The following is a 13,160-nucleotide window of genomic DNA, read 5'->3' as shown; positions in this document are numbered from 1 at the left end:
ATCTGCAGAGTGAGCAGGGTCCCTCTGGCAAGTGGGGTCCTTAGGCCTGGCCTGCGGGGATCAGTCTGAAACTGGCAGCCCGACATCCCCCAAGGGGTCCTGGAGTGCAAGAGGGCACTCTGCAAGTTACTATCACTCGGCAGCTCCTGCGTTGAGCGTCTGCCCCCTGGTGGTCATTGCACATCATAGCTACTGGCCTGTCAGCCAGTTGGCTGTCGGCTGGTTGGCCAGTTGCTGAGGCTTTTTTAAAAATATATATATATTTTATTGATTTTTTACAGAGAGGAAAGGAGAGGGATAGAGAGTTAGAAACATCGATGAGAGAGAAACATCAATCAGCTGCCTCCTGCACACCTCCTACTGGGGATGTGCCCGCAACCAAAGTATATGCCCTTGACCGGAATCGAACCTTGGACCTTTCAGTCTGCAGGCCGATGCTCTATCCACTGAGCCAAACTGGTTAGGGCTTAGGATTTTATATATATAGACTAGAGTCCCTCCTCCTGGCCTGCACCCTCTTGCAATCTGGGACCCCTTGGGGGATGTCAGAGACCCAGTTTTGTCCCAATCCCCACAGGCCCGGCCGAGGGGTCCCACTGGTGCACGAATCCATGCACTGGGCCTCTAGTATGCATATAAGATCTTTGATTAATCTCTTCCCAACCTCCCCCCTTCCCTCTGAAATTCATCAGCCTGTGCTATGTTTCCATGCCTGTGTGTTGAGCATATGCCCCCAGTGGTCATTGAACATCATAGCTACTGGACAGTTGGCTGGTCACTTAGGCTTTTATATATATAGATATATCAGCTAAATAAATTGTTTGGTTAATTACTTATACTTTTAAGTAGAAATAACAGGAACTTTTTTGTTATGGTTACTTTTCTATAAACACTCTGATGGAGTAGTGAAAGGTGAATTGAAATACACACCAAACCTATCTTACTTTCTCTAAGAAAAATCTAAAAGAAAAGAGAATAACAAAGAAAAAAATATTTTTTTTGTATAAAGAAGCTAACCATAGCTACATTTGGAAATTGTTCAAAATAGCTACAGGTTTGGGTATGTTGTGTTTAAAGGGTGACATACCTGGTACATGAAGAAATTTATGAGGATAAAGGGAGATTAGAAAATGAATCAGATAAGATGACAAAAGGACAGAGGGAAAATCGATGTGATTTGGACATACAGGTATGTTTCTAGGATGGGAAGAATTTTAAGTTGTATTACTTCTTGTGTTGTAATTATACTCTTCACCCAGAAAAAATCAATACACTTCATACATAAAAATACATATGGAGGGATAAAAGAAAGAGATATATCCAGACCATGAAGAAGGAAGTAAGCAGAAGAAGATGACCACTTCAGAGAAGGATTACTAAAACCAAATTGCTAGTAATTACTGGCATCATTGGAGCAGGTGGCTGAATGGACGAATTAGAAATTTTATTCATTCATCCCTATTTTTTTATCTCAAGAATTCTTAAAATATGGAGATAATGTGTGCTCATATTGTATAGAATAAAGGCTTGTGACATTCTATTTAATAGCTAAGGAAAATGTGTCCTTAAAAACTGGAAATTTGGTGACATATATGTGTCTGTGTCCTGGGTTTATGGGCACATGTGTGTTTGTGTTGATTTTTATTTCATGCAACCAAAGCTCTTTATAATTAGGTTAACTATTTTCTATCTGATTTGTCTTCTCTCACACTATTTTGAATTAAATAGATTCTTTGCAAATTTGTAAAAATTAAGAAAATGATAAACAAGTATTGAAATATTATTAAGTGGAGGATTATTATATATATTTTATGATTCAGTCCTCATAGGAACCTACATTTTCACAATATTTCCACAAAATTTAGACTATAATTCCATACCATTTCTATTAAATATTTATTGACATAATAATTCTCTACAAGAAAAAAAAGTCTCAGTGGAATAAAATAATAGCACCTGTTGATCATGGATCTAGGGTGGTTGGATATGGGGTCTGCTGCTATTAATAGCATTTGCCAATATTGGCTAATACAGCACACCTCAGGTGAGATGTTGAAGAAAACTTGACAATAATTAGTGGATTTCATCCTTAGCATATCGTTGGTAATATATCCTTGTCATGGTGACAGCAGAGAAAAAAAACACAAGCAAAAATGTGCAAATGCTTTATCAAGTTTATTGAATCATACCTTCTAGAATTCCAAATGTTGTGACCAAGATCAGAATCAATATGTTAGAGCCTTGCAAACTTATATAACAAAATATGTAGCTCTAGGAAGAGATAAAAATTAAAGACTTTTAAGGAAATGAATCTAACACACCATAAAATACATATATTTTTCTATATGACTAGATAGATAGATATATGATAGATAGATAGATAGATAGATAGATAGATAGATAGATAGATAGATGATAGATAGATGATAGATAGATGCTGATAGATAGATGCTGATAGATAGATGATAGATAGATAGATAGATAGATAGATAGATAGATAGATAGATAGATGATAGAGCCTACAAAAGAGAAATATATGAACAGCACTTAGTCCCTGGCCTGTATGGCTCAGTTGGTTGAAGCATCATCCCATACACTGAAAGGTTGCTGGTTTGATTCCAGATCAGAGCACATACCCAAGTTGTGGGTTCAATGTCCAGTCAGGGCTTATACATCTATCTATCTATCTATCTATCTATCTATCCATATCTATATATCTTTCTATCTATATATCTCTCCCTTACTCTCCCTCTAAAATGTGTTAAAACATATCCTCTGGTGAGGATTAAAAAAAAAAGAGCACTCAGAGGTAGCAGACACCTATATCTTTTGAAAAACTATGTCCTTCACAGTGTAAACTTTGGTAATTGAAACATTGTAGGTATCTAGTAAATATTATTGACCTTCTTGGAATTCAGGACATTTTATGAAATTTACTTAAGTCTCAGAAAGGGGAGTCAGATGCAACCAGACTTCTGATATTGTCAAATGCGGTGGTTCTAGATTTGGCTGCCTCTGGCACCTGTTCTCATTATTAGCCATTCTAGGACAGTAAATTAAAAAAATATATACATCACCAAACTGATCTCTTGCTACATCAGCACAAATGGACTTTAAAATATTTGTCCAAATTTAGAGAACTTAGTTCAGTAAGTGAGCTCGTAATTCTTTTACCTTCAGATCATGTTATTGTTCTGAAGAACTAGACCATTAAAACTGGGTTAGTGTTATTTAGAAATCTACCTACTAGTATGAGGGGGATCTTAATGTAAGATATTTTATAACTGTTAATGCATTCTTGTGATAAAGTGAAGCATTTCAGGCAATCTATTTTAGGGTTCTATATCCCACCATACATCTTTGCAAATGGTACATTAAAGGAATAGCTTTAGACCATAATATCAGTCCAAAATTATCCAAAACAATACAACAGAAAATTTGCCTAAAATTTTTAAACTTTGTTAAATTTGAATAATCCTATCTAATAAAAGACAAAAAGGGTAATTGACTGTACCTTCGCTACCCTTCCCATTGGCTAATCAGGGCGATATGCAAATTAACCGCCAACAAAGATGGCAGCTGGCAGTCACGCAGCTGAAGCGAGCAGGAAGCTTGCTTGCACCAGTGATGGAGGAAGCCAAGGTTCCCCACCTGCCGCGGCCTGGCTCTGAGCTCCAAAAGCAACAAAGTTTCAATTATAGAAGCTAAACAAACCCCAGATACCTGCTTTCAGCAGGCCGTGGCCTCAGAGCTGGAGCAAGCAGGAGTGATGGCAACAAAGTTTCAATTATAGAAGGTAAATAAATCCTAGAATAAAAAGAAAAAAAGAAGAGGCTGGGAGCTTCAGTCACTGGCCAGCCTGAAAAAGGCCCTCAGCCCCTCACCCAGACTGGCCAGGCACCCCAGTGGGGACCCCTCCACCCTAAAGGGGGTGTAGCCAGCCTGAAAACAGCCATCAGCCCCTCACCCAGGCTGGCCAGGCACCCAAGTGGGACCCCTACCCTGATCCGGGACACCCTTCAGGGCAAACCAGCTGGCCCTCACCCATGCACCAGGCCTCTATCCTATATAGTAAAAGGGTAATATGCAAACTGACCCTAACAGCAGAAAATTGGGAATGACTGGTCACTATGACACACACTGACTACCAGGGGGCAGACACTCAATGCAGGAGCTGCCCTCTGGTGGTCAGTGAGCTCCCACATGGGGGAGCTCTGCTCAGCCACAAGCCAGGCTGATGGCTGCCAGTACAGTGGTGGTGGTGGGAGCCTCTCCTGCCTCCTCAGCAGCGCTAAGGATGTCTGACTGCAGCTTAGGTCTGCTCCCCGCTGGCAAGTGGACATCCCCCGAGGACTGCCGGGCTGCCAGAGGGATGTCTGATTGCCAGCTTAGGCCCAATCCCTCGGGGAGCAGGCCTAAGCCAGCAGGTCGTCATCCCCCGAGTGTTCCCAGACTGTGAGAGGGCACAAGCCAGGCTAAGGGCCCCCCCTCCAGAGTTCACAAATTTTTGTGCACCAGGCCTCTAGTATAAAAAATAATAATGATAACTAATATTGTTACCAGTGAAAAGAGATGTTGATAGATTCTACATAATATTTTAGATAATATATAATGTTAAAGACATCATGTAATTTGCAGTAAGAGTAGTATAAATTCCTTCACAAATGTAATAACTACATTGAATCAGTATGTGTATTTAAAAGGAATAATTTGTAAGATTTTTATGGTTTCCCATCTTACATTTAAGTCCTTTATCCATTTTGAGTTTATTTTTATGTATGGTATAAGTTGGTGGTCTAGTTTCATTTTTTTGCAAGAAACTGTCCATTTTTCCCAACACCATTTATTGAAGAGACTCTCTTGTCTCCATTGTATGCTCTTGCCTCCTTTGTCAAATATTAATTGAGCATACTGGCTTGTGGCAATTTCTGGGTTCTCTGTTCTGTTTCACTGGTTTATATGTCTGTTCTTGTGCCAGTACCAGGCAGTTTTGAGATCAGTGGCTTTGTAGTATAGCTTGATAACTGGTATTATGATCCCTCCAACATTGTTCTTCTTTCTCAAGATTGCAGCAGCTATTCAGGGTCTTTTTTTATTCCAGATGAACTTTTGTAGAATTTGTTCTAGGTCTTTCAAGTATGCCATTGGTATTTTAATGAGGATTGCATTGAATTTATAGATTGCTTTTGGTAGTATGGACATTGTAATGATGTTGACTCTACCAATCCATGAACATGATATATTCTTCCATTTGTTCATGTCTTCTCCTATCTAATTTTTTAAAGTCCTGAAATTTTCTGAGTACAGGTCCTTTGTCTCCTTGGTTAAGTTTATTCCTAGGTATCTTAATTTTTTTTTGCAATGGTAAATGGGATTGCTTTTTTAATTTCCCTTTCTGTGAGTTCATTATTGGTGTATAAAAAAGCCATAAACTTCTGGGTGTTAATTTTGTATCCTGAAGAAGCCATAGGCAGCAAAATAGCAGATATTTGTCGTAGCAATATCTTTACCAATACAGCTCCTAGGGCAGTGATGGCGAACCTATCACATGTGTATCAGAGGTGACACGTGAACTCATTATTTTGGTTGCTTTTTCTTTGTTAAATTGCATTTAAATATATAAAATAAATATCAAAACTGTAAGTCTTTGTTTTATGTAATGTCTTGTGCTTTGTTAAAGGTACATTTCTTGAAAGTGAGAATGTTCATAAATGTCAATCTAAAAAATGCTGGTTGTTTACTTTTGGTTATCATTGGAAAATTAAGCTTTCTAAGAGTTAGGAATATAATTAAACTGGAAAGAAATTGTATGGTTTGGGTAATAGATGGCATGAGGCATAGACATGCATTTTGAAGGAAAAAGAAAGTGAGTCAAAATTATAAGAATGTTTGTGAAAGTTGTAAGACGGTTCGTGAAAGTTATAGAAGGTTTGTAGAGAGAAATGTTAAAAGGAAGTTATATAAATTACACAGGCCAGTAAGCCAGAACAAGCAGAATAAGGATACTGAGACAGTATGCAGCCATCTAGAAAATCCTATCTTCCCTAAACCAAGGGTACTTAAGAGTAAATTATTTGAGAATAAACCTATTTTTGGTATATTAAACTACAACCCTCCAAACTAATGTCTCTATCCTTCCACCAGACCATTTGTCATAATTCTTATTGTTCTAGCTTTTGCTCCAGTAATACTAAAATTTATAAAACAGTTTGCCTCCACCAGGTTACAACCCCTACTTGTAGAAATATCACCTCTAGACACCATTACAACCTCCTTTTGTGCCCAGGCCTTATCATCCTTCTGACCCCCAGAGCAAGGATGATGGGCCAGGTATAGAAACTTACCAGGGCAGAAAGCTCCAGATGCCCAGCAAGAAGCAAAACTGGGAAAATAAAAATCTTGCCCCCAGGGTAACCTACCCTCCCCTAGCATATAACTCTTCAGGCATTTTAGACCCCTAATCTTTTCCTCCCTAAAGATAGCATCTAGGCCTCAGTTGTATTTCAGCTCCAGGCCCAGAAAAGCAGCAAAACCAGACAAGTGGCACTGTGGTAGCCTCAGGACCAGCTTTTACCTCCCAAGTCACTCAACAGGACTGTTTTAGAGCCTTCACCAACCAGTCTCTTGGGAAAATGATGATGCTGCGACCCCTGGTCCAGCCAACTACTATCAAAGTCCATTCCCCTGCGATCTCAACATCCCCCCTCAGCAGGAAGTAACTACAGAAGATATGACTTCATCCCTATTCCATAAAACAAAAAGGCCGAAATGTTAGGTCTGATCAAATAATTTAGGTCTGATCAATACCCTCTCCCCTGAGAACAGACCTTTAGGTCACTTCACAATGGACATTCCACTTGCTTAGACCACATTTCATTTGCGAAGACCATTATCTCTCCCCTCTGGAGTTTCCCAGAATCTGGACCTGCACAGAGAATTCTCTGCCCAGAAAAAAACCACCTAGAGTCCTTTAAAAACCTCTGACTCCCCGTCGTTCAGGGCTGGCACCATTTTGGGGCTCAGGCCATCTGGTATCCAGATGACCTAACAAATTCACAATTCTTTATTCCTTTTGGCCTCATGTGTTCCTCCTTCGGTGACCCTAACAGGGACTACATCAAAATAAAAAGCTTCTGTACAGCAAAAGAAACCAGCAACAAAGTGAAAAGGGAGCCCACTGTATTGGAGAACATATTTGGCAATGATACATCTGATAAGGGGTTAATATCCAAAATATATAAGGAAGTTATACAACCCAACAAAAGGAAGACAAACAATCCAATTATAAAATCAGCAAAGGACCTAACTAGACACTTCTTCGAAGAGGATATACAGATGGCCAAGAGACATATGAAAAAATGCTCAAAATCACTGATCATCAGAGAGATGCAAATTAAAACAATGAGGTATCACCTCACACCTGTCAGATTGGCTACCATCAACAAATCAACAAATGACAAGTGCTGGCGAGGATGTGGAGAAAAGGGAACCTTAGTACACTGCTGGTGGGAATGCAGACTGGTGCAACTATTATGGAAAACAATATGGAGTTTCCTCAAAAAATTAAATATGGAACTTCCATTTGACCCAGCGATCCCACTGCTAGGAATATATCCTAAGAATCCCGAAACCACAATCAGAAAGAATGTATGCACCCCTATGTTCATAGCAGCAAAATTTACAATACCTAAGATCTGGAAACAGCCCAAGTGCTCAACAGTAGATGAGTGGATAAAAAAAGCTGTGGTATATTTATACCATGGAATACTATGCAGCAGTAAAAAAGAATAATATCTTACCCTTTGAGACAGCATGGAGAGACCTGGAAAGTATTATGCTAAGTGAAATATGTCAGTCAGAAAATGGTAAGTATCACATGATCTCAGTCATATGTGGAATCTAAATAAAAAAAAAAAAAAAAGAAAGGAATGTCCGACTGCCGGTTTAGACCCTATCCTGGGGATTGGGTCTAAACTGGCAGTCGACATCCCCTGAGGGGTCCTGGATTGGAGAGGGTGCAGGCTGGGCTGAGGGGGACCCCCCTCCCATGCATGAATTTTATGCACCAGGCCTCTAGTACTATTATAAATATATCAACACTAACCTATGTGTAGATAATATGTTTCCATCTGATAAATGAGAAAAATAAAATTAGAAAGTTGTATATCTCTCATAAGACATTTATCTATTTTCAAATTGATATAAGCAAATGCAATAGGCTTTCTTAATTAGATTTTGATATCTGAAGCTCGTGTCTCCCATATATGAGCTATATAAATTTGAGTAGGCTGTTAAACTTTCTGAGCTGAAGCATAAAAATATGGATAGCAACCATCTTCATATACCTATATGTGAATATTGTACATATATATTAGAGGCCCGGTGCACAAAAATTTGTGCACTCGGGGCGGGGGGTCCCTCAGCCCGGCCTGCACCCATTTTCAGTCCAGGACCCCTTGGGGGAGGTACACCTGTTGATGTAGGCCCACTCCCCGGGGGATCAGGCCTAAGCTTGCAGTCAGACATCCTTCTGGAAGCCAGCGAGCACTCGGGGGATGTCCAACTAAAGGCTTAGGCCGCCAAGGGAGCTGTGATGAGGAAGCTGGGGTGACAGAGGAGCCATGCTGTCTCGACCCGCCGCCCTGGGTCGGGTTGCACACGGGACGGCCGGGCGTAACGATTAAAAAACCAGCTCTGAGACTCCGCGGAGTTCTGGAAGGTGGAACCCTGCGAGTTCCCACAGCCTCCCAGGCTCTTGTTTACACACTTCCTCTTAAATCTGTGAGTTTGATTGTTGATCCCGGTGCATGTGATTGCCCAATTGGGGTCGCTAGCGGAGCTTGTAGGGGAAGATTGTTTTTGGGGAGCCTGGAAAACAGAGCTGAGAGTGGCGACTGGTGAAACAGATCTGGGCGGAGCTGGTTCAGGTACAATAGAGAACTCCTGGTCAGAGAGGACTTAAAGCCTTGGAGGTCAATCCAGACACACTGCCACCCAGAGGCAGAGCCACGAACTGACTCTTCTGTACATACAAATACAGCAGTAAGGGGAACCAATACGGCCTGCCTTAAAATCAGGACTGTGGCTTACAACACGGAGGAACAGTGTATCAGAGGGAAATTCAACATTCTCCTGAATTCCGGGCGTGCCAAAAAGAAGAGTAGAAGATCTGAAGCACCTGCATTACTGCACATTTTTATTTTTATTTTTTTTAATTACTTTTTCACCTTTTAACTAAGAAAACATTGTTTTTCTTTTTTTTTTCCCATCACCTGATTTTACCCTTTCAACTACTACATTTTTATTTTTAACTAGTATTATTACCGCTACCATTTTACCATTTTTTAAAGTGTCATTTTCTTTTCTTTTATTTTTTTTATTTTTTTATTTTGGGACTAATGTCCTCCATTCTATTTTCATCGTTCCTTTAGCAACATTTTTCTCTACCTCAATTTGCCTCTGTGCTAAACCCTCTTCCCCACTTTTTCCCTTTTGTTGTCCTGTTTCTCTTACCCTACTCCAGGTTTAGATCTTCCCTATTCTTTTTACCCCCTGTCAAAATTTCACCCTACTTATATACCCTATGTCCAATCCCCTGCTCTAAATCCTTATACACCTTTCCCTTATCTTCCTTCACTATCCAAATTTTTTTCTTCTTCTTCTTCTTTTCTCTCTCTATTGTTTATTGTTGTTTGCTCGATTGACGAGTATATTGGGGGTTTTTTTAGGATCGTTTGTGAGGTTAGTCTGCTTATTCTTTTTATTTTTCTCCCCCCGCCCCCCGGTTATTTCTGTGCTTCTGTTTTCCCTTGCGTCGCTTGATATTATTGGTTGTTTGTAGTTTGTATTCATCTCCAGGAATCTGCTGCTGTAAATTGTTGGTATTAGTGGCGGTTCTATAGGAGTTTTCCCCTCATATAAATAGTCTCTTCCCCTCTTATACTTCACTCTCTTTTCTCTCTTACTTTTTTTTTTCTTTTTCCTCTTCTTTTTTCCCCTCCCTTTTTCCAATTTTATTTTTGCACTCCTTTTTTTTTCTTTTTTCTTTCTTTCTTTTTTCTCTTCTACCTTTTTCTCTTCTTTCTTCCTTATCTCCTAACTCTCTTAGCTCGGGTGGCCACCTTTATTTGGGGTTATTGATATCGTAAATACATTCGTGTTCAGTGCCTGGTACGTTGTGCCTTGTTGTGTTGTATTTTGTGCCTTTAAATCAACGCAGCAGATTCAAGCAACAGCGGCCTCCTGATCTCCACACGCTCTGTCTGGGGAACAGTTACTGTGTGTGAAGCCTCCCTCCACCTGCCAGAAGAGCCACCACAGCTGTGAACAGCACCCACCAGAGGCCCTGCTATCAACGGAGGAGCCACTGCTACCACAACCGCCCAAGGAGCAACCACAGCCCGAGGAGCCACTGCCACCCAGGGAGCAGCCACTGAACGACTCAACATCTAGATATGTCAGTGAGATCAAACATGGGTAGACAAAGAAACCCCCAAAGGAAAGAAAAGTAGGACTCGCCAGAAAAGCAGCTAAGTGAGACAGAGGCATGCAACATGACGGAAAAAGAATTCAGAATAAGGGTCTTAGAGTACATGCACCGGTCGGAGGAAAAAATCAATACCATATGCAAGAAGCTAGAAGAAACAGATGAAAAAATCAACAACTTAAGTAAGGCCCAAGAAGAAATGAAGAGTGATATAGCTGCCATAAAAAACTCCATTGAAAGTATCAACAGTAGACTAGGAGAAGCGGAGGACCGAATTAGTGAATTAGAAGACAAGGAAGCAAAACACACCCAAACTGTACTGCAATTGGAGAAAAAAATTAAAAGACAGGAGGAGAGCCTAAGGGAGCTTTGGGACAACATGAAACGAAACAACATACGAATAATAGGGGTGCCAGAACAACAGAAAGATGAACATGGATTAGAAAACCTATTCGAAGAAATAATATCAGAAAACTTCCCTGAGGTGGGGAAGAAAAAAGTCACACAAGCCCAGAGAGTCCCAAACAAGGTGAATCCGAAAAGACCCACACCAAGACACATCATAATTACCATGGCAAATGTTCAGGACAAAGAGAGAATCTTACAGGCTGCAAGAGAGAGACGGAAAGTTACATACAAGGGATCTCCCATTAGATTATCAAATGATTTCTCAACAGAAACACATCAGGCCAGGAAAGAATGGACAGAAATTTACAAAGTGATGCAAAGCAAAGGACTGAATCCAAGAATACTCTATCCAGCAAGGCTATCATTCAAAATTGAAGGGGAAATAAGAAGCTTCACAGACAAAAAAAGGCTAAGGGAGTTCATCACCACCAAGCCAGCAATGCAAGAAATGCTAAAGGGACTGGTGTAAAAAGAAGAAATAAAAAGCCCAGAAAGAAAACAGCCACACAAAAAAAGAAATGGCTACAAACAAGTACCTTTCAATAATAACTTTAAACGTAAATGGACTAAATGGTCCAATCAAAAGACATCGAGTGGCTGAATGGATAAAAAAACATGACCCATACATTTGCTGTTTACAAGAGACCCACCTCATTAGAAGGGACTCACACAGACTGAAAGTGAAGGGATGGAAAAATATCTTTCAGGCAAATGGAAATGAAAAAAAAGCTGGGGTAGCAATACTTATATCCGACAAAATAGACCTCAAAGTGAAGGCCATAACAAGAGATAAGGAAGGCCACTTCATAATACTAAAGGGATCAATACAACAAGAGGATATAACCCTGATAAACATATATGCACCCAATGCAGGAGCACCCACATACATAAAACTAAAGTTATCGTAATTTTACTGAACGTTGCCATTTGCGCAAAAAATTAGCAAAAATGGCCCACATACAATGTGTTAATAAATAAATTGTAGTTGTTTTCATTTGCATTTAAAAATATAAATGTAATATATGCATCAGTACTGAATTTTATAGAATATAAATACAATTTTACATATTTAATGTCTAATAATTTCAATTTATTTATTGCACTATTAACATTTATTTATTTACTAGTGGCCAGGTGCACAAATTCAAGCACATTGAAAGGAAATTAATTATAAGAAATATTTTAATATCATTATTTGCCTTGTCTCTATAATAGAAGTGTCAAACAAATTCATGATTGATTACAATGACAGATCAAAACACACATGTGCAATTGGCGCCAGCAAGAGCTTTATATGTATTGTGCATGTGCGAGTCAACTTAGCCTTTTATAGATATAGAATAAACTTGCTTAATTAGACCTGCTTTCTGATTTAGCTAAACTTTTTCCAGACCAGTGAAGCACCCCAAGTTCTCTTTCAGGTAATTGTAAGCAACACAGCAATAAATATCAACACTAAACAGTTTATTATTGTAGATCACACAGGGAGAACAAAGGGTAAAAATTTAACTGCTGCAGTGTTTGACTATATTCTGTGCAGTGAGAAAACCTGAGGTCATTTTCAAGGTCCACCATTTCTTACTTCTTTTCAGTCGGGTCAAGTTTCTAAGCTTTCTAAATCTCTGTTTACTGGATAATGAAAAGAAAATAGTATTCTACTGAGTCTCCCATCTACCAACTCCAGGACTTCTGTGAGGATCAAATGAGACGAGGCATGGGAAAACACTTCACAGTCATTTGCTTAAAGTGTGAAATGTTTCCACCTGGCTATAAAGCAATTCATGTTCCTGGGCTGAAGAAACTGCAAGAAGGCTAGTCCCTAGGGAGAGGAAGCCAGGTGATGCTACCTGATGTCATTTTTCAGATGGTTGGACATATAGCATATTAGCCTTTCATATATATTGATTCTTTTAACAATTACTTTATTATTATTATTATTTATTATTTATTGTCTAAAGTTTTACATATGTCTCCTTTTTTCCTGATTGAACTCTCCCCTCCCTGCTGCTTCCCAGCCATTTACACCCCGGGCAAGCCCCCACCACCCCAGTGTCTGTGTCCATTTGTTATGCTAATATGCATGCATACAAGTATTTTGGTTGCTCTCTAACCCTGCCATTTGTCTCTGGATCTATTCTTGTTCATCAAATTATATTGATCATTATATCCCACATGTGAGTGAGATCATGTGATATTTATCTTTCTCCGACTGGCTTATTTTGCTTAGCACAATGCTCTCCAGTTCCATCCATGCTGTTGCAAATGG

The sequence above is a fragment of the Myotis brandtii genome, unplaced genomic scaffold (assembly GCF_000412655.1).
Source record: "Myotis brandtii unplaced genomic scaffold, ASM41265v1 scaffold159, whole genome shotgun sequence".
NCBI lineage: Eukaryota > Metazoa > Chordata > Mammalia > Chiroptera > Vespertilionidae > Myotis > Myotis brandtii.
Note: the sequence above shows the minus strand (reverse complement) of the source record.